Below are 7,410 nucleotides of genomic sequence, written 5' to 3'. Positions count from 1 at the left end.
ACCTCTGGGTTCTGGGCCCAGCACACTTCCTCTGCTCCACTCTGCTCTACCATTGACTGAACAGTCCTTGATTTAGGAGAGCAGGATTGTGAAAAGAACAGGAAGCTGAATTTCAAATGTTTCACAATGATAGGCTCCAAACACACACACACACACACACACAACCCTAAACAGGATAAGTGGAAGAAAATGGATGGATGTTTCCCAGTGTGGCTCTGAAGCAGGAGGTCTTGTAGAAACAGGGAGTGACCTGACACCAGCTACCTCATGGAACAATGGTTCATTCATTCATCGGTGCCAGGAGGCCTAAAAACACACAAAACACCAATTCAATCCAGGACCTTGGAGCCTAAACTGAAACTCCATAACACACAGTGGCTCTGCTGTAGCTCCCACAGCTGAGTGTGACGCTGAGCGCTCCAGTCTGCTCTGAGGAGGCAGCAGACATCTGCACCACTCAGAGGTTTGATTGACGGCTTTGACAAAATCCCAACAAACTCAAATCCTGTTGAATCAGGAAATGCTAGTTGAACTCTCATCCACGTCACATGACAAAGAAAATCTCCTCATTCATTCAGACCAGAACAGACAAACATAGAAACATTGTTTCAGCTTCTGATCAAACAATAACATGTTCTTGATTGTTTGCCATGTTCTATTAATCAGACTGAATCATCTCTGGATGTTCTAGGAGGTGTGTCTGTGTCTGATGAAGCCTCTTTGGTCTGGGAGGGTTAAGATGGTGGGGGCTGTTTCAGTTCTAGTGCTGAAGGCTTTCACCATGACAACCAGACTCTCCTGTCCTTCTTCCTCCCTCATGTGTGCAGTGTGGACCTCACACACTGAATTTAGCCTGAAAACTCCTCATGAAAAGCAGGTGACTCAGAGTCTCTGTGGCGCTCGTCTGTTAACAGAGAGGCTGGTGGTTGGAGCCACCCAGGGACGATGAACAGGCTTTACTGGTGCTTAGGACTCTGTTGATCAGCTGCTGAGTTGCTACTTGATCTCAACATTGGTCTGTTTCATCCTGAGTAGTTTGATCATAGCAGAGTCGTTGCTTCAATGATCTGAATGTGGATGGACAGTTAGACCCTCCACAGCAGACGCATGTGTCAGATCTCTGGATGAGACGCTTCTCAGTCTTCAATTTTAGTAGCAGTGTGGCGGAGGCCGGTTGGCTGTGGTTAAAGTGGTGGGGGCTCTGGAATGAAGGGGGTCACTGTTTTGTTCTTGGATGCTCCAGCTCAGGTTAGCGAGGTGGTGGAGAAACGAGTGAGAGCTCTGCCAGTTGGAGCCTCTTGGGTCACAGGAGGCTTCACTCCTGGAGGTGGAAATGATGAGGAGTTTGTATCAGCCCCTCCCCTCTGTAGGGCTGGTGGCGCAATGGACAACGTGTCTGACTTCGGATCAGAAGATTCCAGGTTCAACTCCTGGCCAGCTCAGTTCAAACTTCATAAATAAAAGCTTTCACACCTGAAGTGTGAACCATTGATGAAAGTCACTGAAATCCTCCCAGGTTTCCTCCTTGTCTGCTGTAAACATGAACACATGGATGATCCTGCTACCTCTCACATGTTAAGCTGGCACTTGACAGTGACAGCAGGAACACCAAAAATCCCAGTGTCATCAACATTTCCTGTCAAATAAAAGATAGAAGCTGTTGAATTTCTGTATCAGAACAAGGAGAAAGGAGCCCCAATGAAAGAGTGATGATTCTTCATTCTGATGTTCTTCACTCCTACACAAGAGAGTGAAAGTGTGGGCTGGCTTGGAGCAACTGCCTGCTTCAGAATGGGACGAGACTCAGGACTTTCCAGTGAGTGCTGCAAACTTGCACCAGCGCCCACTGCCAGCACGTCTTCATGACGGAGCTGAGAAGAACACAAGAGCACTGGAGAATTACTGTGTTCTCTTTTGGTGTCCCAGTGTTAATTTGAGGATCTAAACCTGATATTTAGAAAATCAGACGGCACAAAAAAGAAAATGCCACCAAATCATTTCAATTTTCTTTTATACAAATGAATGTGTTGACTCTTTTTGTATAAGCCCTGCCACTGAGGTCACCAACGTGAGCTGGATTTGGGAATCTTGAACTGAACCTGGTATCACAGCGACCCCTACTGCTGCAAAATGGAACAGCAACATTGAACCCAAGTACAGGATTTGAGGGAGACTGATGGTCGCTGTTTGGGTTTTTGAAAAACAAGGAGGGCGTTGGTTCAAGCTGGATTCTCAGAGACGATTTCCCCAACCTCTACATTGGCATCTACACTGTCATCCAGTCACATGATTGGATGACGCAGCCAGTGATGTCACTTGGCAGGACTGTCATTGCCGTCACATTCTAGAAAAGAATCCAGACTCCACATACAAGACTACAAGATAGTTGATGTTTTCTTGACTTGATGCTCTGACTGTCAGGGTGGATGACAGCTTCTTCCTGCTGCTGCATCTGAGTGGCTATGATTTGAGGTTTTACCTCCCGAGGTTGTTTGGTTCCAGGTGAAACTTTAAAATTCCAGTCCCCAACCTTGACTGTTCTGAAACTCTTCTCCTGAATCACTCCTGAGTTCTTGTTAAGAGCTGGAAATGAGCTGCAGCAAGAAAAAAATACCAGTGCCCAACCAGATCAACTTAATGGCTGTTTTTGTAGTGATTTGGTTCTAAACAAATAAAAATGACTTGACTTGATTTGGTGCCTCATGAGGAGAAAATCTGGGCACAAATGTTGGACAAGAGTGTTTGTGGAGGGGTGATTTTGTTGTTGTTGCAGTGTTGTAAGTCACTGTGACTGCAGCTGAATGATTGAACTTTCTCAAAATGTCACAAGAGGAAGTCTGCATGTAAACACACTCAGGTGTGCCCAGCTATTCTTAGTAGATCATTCCATGGACTTCTATTCTATGTACAGCCTAACCTTAATCTTAACCAACTCAATCTTAATATTTATTTGAAACTAAACTCAATCCAGACCTTTGTTAAAAAAGCACTGTGGGAAAATGATCCTGCTTTCAGGGAGGTCTTTGGTGAGTTTGCTAACAATGCAGAGAACCATGATGGTACCAAGCACAAGGCTGCTGCCCTCTGCATCACAGCTACACTTTGGAGTCTGTTTGAACTGAATGTGAAGGCTTTGACATCACTGTACCAGTACGACAACAAGTGACCATGAAACAAAGAAAACCTTCACTGATGAGTCCATGGATCTCATTGATCTGTGCCATTTCCTGATCTTCAGGTTCTGTCTTTGATTTCTTTCTTTGATCTCTAAATTCTGTGCTTTGGTTTCCTTGGTCAGTCTTCGAATTCTGGTTAATAATAAAAATGAACTCCCAGCATATTTCTGCAGACCATAGATAGGGATTTCACCAACTGCATCATAGCAACCCTCGTTGCTGTCTGCTGTTGTGCCATTGAAAAGTAAAACAGCCTGGCAGTCAACAAACTGGGCTCAACAGGAAAATGTCAACTAAAGATGTATTAAAGACCAGGAGGAAATGTAACCGACTTACAAAGATGGTGTAACGTTCTGCTCTGGAGACAAAAGCCAGGACCCGGTAGGTAGAGACAGGAGTAACAAAGTTTATTCAGAAAGTGCAAAACAAATAGTCACGTGGGACAAGTATCAAAACAAGACCGGAGGACTTCGCCTGGAAAAAAGGTTAACATAAAGCGCCTCACAAAAATGTGAAGGAAAAAGACAAAACCGAAAATACCTCTGAGGGATAACAAGGTTAAGCAAAGAACTAAAGCAAAACTACTACCGGCAAGCACACAGCGAGTGGTAGGCACTGGTAGGAGGACTGGAGCCGAAAGCACAAGGAGATACGTGTAGTCAGGAGAAGGAATCATCCAGCACTGAGCCACTGGCAGCGCCAATAGATATAGGCTGGCCGAATGAGCCAAATGCAATCAGGTGTGAACTCTGTGTCACCTGGCCCCGCCTCCTACCAGCCTCAGGACTGCAAGAAAACAAACACAAGATCAATAAACATACGACTAAGAAAACGAAAACCTGGAACACAACAGTTGGAGGGGAATTGAGACCCACATGTTTGCCATCCTTGATGAACTGTCCACTGGTGCAGGGGATGAGGTCATGGCGATGATCTGGGAGCCAGTCCTGGATGTTAAATGCCCTGATGATGGACAGTGGAGTGGCAAAATGTTCGGTCCACTGACTGAACTCTGTGCCACAAATGAGGAACAACAGTCAGCAAGGAGTAGAAACGAAGAGGAGAAATGGAGAGAACAGAAAGAATGAGAGATCATGGAGGAAAGAGGCTGATATTTGCAAGTGCTCTGACTACAACACAGCAATCTAGAGAAACCATGACCTGGATTACTGAGGACCTCCACTGGCAGTTCATTTCTGTTGATCATAGGGCCATGCTGGGTGAAGCAGGAATGAATCCTGGGACTGAGGTTGTGGAGCAATGGTCACCTTTCCTGCTGAAACTGTCAATTCTTCTGCTTGGTTCTCTCCACAAAACCATTCCCTTAACGTAGCTCAAACCCCAGTTTCAGCTGTGAGAGCCCAGAATCTGTCACACACTGGACCATCAGGAACAGCTTTGTGCTTTCAAACAACAGAGACGACACACAAGGACTCAGGGAACGCAGGAATCTCTGGCCTCAGTTGACATGTTGAATTTCAGCAACATTTCATGATGCTGAGTTTAGCAAACCAATGAGAAGACGAAGGAGGCCGTCAACTCCTTCAAGCTCAACATCTACACTGCTTTACCCAGGAGGTCAGGAGGTCAAAGCAGAACCTGCACCCTCCACCTCTGATGTTTACTCCACAGAGATGAGGGGTCGGTTTGTGGAGGGTGATTTTTTTTTGTTGCAGTGTTGTAAGTCACTGTAACTGCAGCTGAATGATTGAACTTTCTCCAAATCTCCTCAAGATGGTTTCCAAATGATAAAACTGACTTGACTCAAATATGAATGTGCGATGACCAGTTTCTTTGCTGATTCTAGGCAGATACAGAAACAAATGATCTCTACACTCTAGGTTGGATTGTGAGCTGAAAGGAATTCAAAGTTGTTTCAAGTATGAAGGGAAATTAAAGTGGACACATTTGAAAATAAATCCTGACCAATGGAGTTCCTTTGGGACTCCTCCATTCAATAATGATGGGTTCTGTCCAAACACCTGAGCACAAATCTACAAAGACGGTTATATCAGACATTAAGAGGACAAAGATTGATGTCTGAATGTGTTACGAGCGGCTCAGACGTGCAGCAAAACCTAGTAGCAGCAAATCACCATTTATTAAAGTCAATCATCAACCATGTGAGGTGTGGAAGTCAGTGTCAGCAGTGGAGGTGAGTGTGTGGATGTGCTGGTCAATGTGTGCTGCATGTTGTTAGTGTGAAACAAGGACAAACTAAAGGACAACAACAGCACGCTGGCTGAGCGCAAAAGGGAGACAGATGTCTGGGAAAGTGGGGTTAAACAGGCCTAACTGGGAACACTGGCCTGGTGCTCCCAGTCAGCCTCATGACCAGGCTGCTTCAGACCTGCAAAGACACAAACACACCCACCAACAGGACCCTGCACACAGAACTCTGCATAGGACCCAGGCTGGGGCCTTCACCAGTGTTGCCATAGAAACGACCAGCGTAGTCCAATATTGGGAATATGAACTGTGTTCCAATACTTTTCCAGACTTCTTGTGGAAAAAGTTAACGGAATGACAAACGTGATTTAGATGGAGTTCCATCTTCTTCTATCATCATCAAGGAGTTCTGGCTCCAATCCAGGTGGAGGTTCTCCTCCATGTCTTCTGGAGGTCAATGATTGAAGGTCAGAACCTGTGTTTTTGAATGTAGAATTTATATCCAGCAGAGCTTCCCAGTGTTTCAAAGAGTTTCATTCATTCAGGTCCTGTGTTAGGGGCTCACTTCAATATGTTAAAACATCATCAGCGTCCAGCGCCACCTTGTGTTCGTCTCCATTTATGTGGACACCTTTGATATTTGTGGTCTCTGAACCACTGTAGGAGGGGCTCCATATAAAGAGCTGGAAGCAGCAGGGAGGGGTGTCATATCTCATAGTTGGTCTTTTATTTTGATATCACATTTGTGTCCTGCGCTTCCTATTTTAGTTTGATGTTGAACCTCTCCTCTCATTTTCAGGTTACTTCACTTCCCCTTGTCTTCTGTCGGCCTGAGTCTCTCTGTGTGTCTGACATGCCGTACTAAACAGTCCACACTCAAAAAGCACACTTAAGTTCAGCACAATTATGAGTAAATCTCAATAGGTTGCATGAATTTCTATGTACTACTCAGACTGCACATGGCACTTCCTGCTTCTTCCTGCTGATTTGTTACCATGGAGTCCATTCCTGTCACAGCAGCAGCAGCAGCAGCACCGCTCCACACCCACTGGTCAAGAAAATGGCATTTCTGCTGCCTGTATCGTTTTCTTGTAGCTGTTCAACTTCTCACAATAACGAGAAACAGAAGAAGACTTAATAGACGTCAGGACTCTGACAGGGAACGACCTCAGCAGAGACTCCTCTACTGAGAGGAAAGGAGAGCTGAGAGGACACTTTTTGACATCATTCAACATCCTGAGGGACGATCGTTTACAAAGTTCTATTTATATACAACACATAAAATCACAGTGTGAAGCAGGCTAATGAACAATAAATCAAATATAAAAATGCTTTATGTTAGGTTCTAGAATATCTTGTGAATATCTGGAGCTTCATTCCAGCAGCAGACCTCCTCAGGTGATGGAATTTATATTTGACATGTTTCCCATTAAATGAGACTCATTGTCAGTCCATTGAAATCTACTTGTGTTCCTGGTGAGTTTCTTTAACAACATGAGCTGACAGAATCTACGTTCAGGGAGGAACCACCATATCCAGGTGTCTGGACCTTTGAGCAGGCAGAGCCGTCCACAGTAGCAGACGAAGCATTAGCATTGAGAAGAAACTGATCCCTGAGCCTACTTTTGGTCTGGTCAAGTGGGAACAAAATAATATGACATCATGGTCAGACTGACGCCTGCTCAACACTGACCAAACACCGCCCTATTGCATTGTGGGAAATTTCTGCTCGGCTTGTGTCCATCAATACATATGAAAAATTTGTCCAGAATAAGTATGGATAGTGTAAACTATTTAGTACAAACTGTTTCTTCATACTGAGGAGGGTGGAGGTACAGAATTTCAGACACAGCCTTTGTTTGTTTTGTTTATTCATTGATGTTTCTTACATTTCACAATCAAAGCCCCACAGCTGCAGAAAAAGAGAGGACAAGCAGTGATGGTTAAGATCAACGCTCAACGTGGGGCCTGAACCCACAACCCTGAGAGCAAGAGTCTCATGCTCTACTGACTGAGCTCGTCAGGCTACAGCTGAGTAGGTTCAATAGCAGGAAGTGATCAGAGT

General features: G+C 44.9%; 1 non-coding gene across 1 annotated transcript; it reads left to right on the top strand.

Moving 5' to 3' along the window:
* Positions 1-1,369: 1,369 nt before the first annotated feature.
* trnar-ucg (transfer RNA arginine (anticodon UCG)) lies at positions 1,370-1,442 on the top strand. The gene has a single exon. It is a non-coding gene; the product is annotated as a tRNA-Arg (tRNA).
* Positions 1,443-7,410: the final 5,968 nt, after the last annotated feature.

Source organism: Aulostomus chinensis, chromosome 24 (genome assembly GCF_037954235.1).
Source record: "Aulostomus chinensis isolate RoL2024-O1b breed Wild chromosome 24, RoL_Achi_v1.0, whole genome shotgun sequence".
Classification (NCBI taxonomy): Eukaryota; Metazoa; Chordata; class Actinopteri; order Syngnathiformes; family Aulostomidae; genus Aulostomus; species Aulostomus chinensis.
The sequence above is the reverse complement of the archived record's forward strand: the minus strand, read 5'-3'. Positions and strand labels throughout refer to the sequence as shown.